At 31.0% G+C, this 1,337-nt stretch overlaps 1 protein-coding gene across 1 annotated transcript in view; it reads right to left on the bottom strand.

Annotated features, from left to right (window-relative positions):
- Positions 1 to 1,169, bottom strand: part of LOC112210970 (mucin-2) — a 105,323-nt gene extending 104,154 nt beyond the window's left edge. The window contains exon 1 of the mRNA XM_067050130.1: positions 1,082 to 1,169. The gene's annotated coding sequence lies outside the window, so the exon portion shown is untranslated. The remainder of the gene's footprint in view (positions 1 to 1,081) is intronic.
- Positions 1,170 to 1,337: the final 168 nt, after the last annotated feature.

Genomic DNA, 1,337 nt, shown 5'->3' with positions numbered 1-1,337 from the left:
TTATTTTTTAAAATTGTTTACCTTTTTCTTTAGCAAAAGTATCGCCGTAACCTGACAGTTTACTGAAATATACATTTTAAACCACTAATTCAACGCTAAATTGTTATAAACTGATTTTATAAATTTAGTCATTCCGCCAAAAGACAGGCTGAATTAATCTAAAACGAAGTAATGTACTATCCAATTAATTTTATCAATAAATTGTTTTTTTACTGATGCCACATTTAAGTTAAACCTTCAGCACCCCAGGCTTCTCGATGGACCCAGTTACGCAAGAAAAGAAGACTTATTAGACTTTAAAATTAACGTCTACGTAGCTTATTAAAAGTTGCTGTAATAATCGTAGAATAAAAGTCGGTATCGTTTCTTTGTATAGTAACACAAGTGACGCAGTGTATTGACATTGTACAAATTATTATTAAAGTCCTACGAGTAAAACTTTTCAAATTATAATCAACGGTTCATAATGTTACTAAGTAATTTAGACTGAATACTATATATGCATGTCTAATTACTCACTTTTTTTTTTGCTTTTATATTTATTTCTCAATTTCATATTTTTTAAATTTTAAAATCTAATCTTAATAATATTAAATTAATGTAATTTTTGGCAACGAAACTTACTTCATATGAAGGAAATCTAGTTGTAAAAAAACTAAACTATATTAAAAAGAACTCCTTAGAATTTAAAATTTTGTAATTAAATTAATAGTATGAAGATATCTTTTAAAATATCATCTTTACAGCAGTATTTCTATTTAGCATAATTCGATAAAAATAATATAGGAATCATTAAAACTCGAAGATATTCTTATAGGCAGGACGGTTTAGAGCTATCGCTGTCCTCCAGCGTTAAAGTCACCGGCTCTTCGGCAGGCACTTCTGGTCCGTCATCAAGGCGTTCTGGAGAACTCATGAAGAATTATTCACATATTTCAATATTAACGACTATTGTACTCAGCAATGTTTAATCCAAATGTTGCACTAGGATCCGGAGAGTGTACTCTTCATGTTGAAGAAGAATAACAAAAATACAAATAAATTGATAAGTTATTATTATAATATTATAACTATAACTGACCTTAGCGAATGTTTGATGTAGGAATGTTAGAAGATGACAGACACGGCACAGACGAAGAGGCACAGCGGACAGTGGGAGTCGTTCCTCCTGAGGCCTCCTATATAGCCTGTGGATAACGGCCAGCCCCTCCACCTTCTTCTCCCTCCTCTGGGGCTTACTTCACTACATATATACACATGTATACCTCTATACTTATTTTATTTATTTATATTATATATATCTACTTTCCTACCAATCAGTAATCTAAAGTTGGATA

Source organism: Halyomorpha halys, unplaced genomic scaffold, assembly GCF_000696795.3.
Source record: "Halyomorpha halys isolate HHAL.00 unplaced genomic scaffold, Hhal_1.1 Scaffold269.1, whole genome shotgun sequence".
In the NCBI taxonomy this organism is placed as follows: Eukaryota; Metazoa; Arthropoda; class Insecta; order Hemiptera; family Pentatomidae; genus Halyomorpha; species Halyomorpha halys.
Note: the sequence above shows the minus strand (reverse complement) of the source record. Positions and strands in the feature narration are given on the sequence as shown.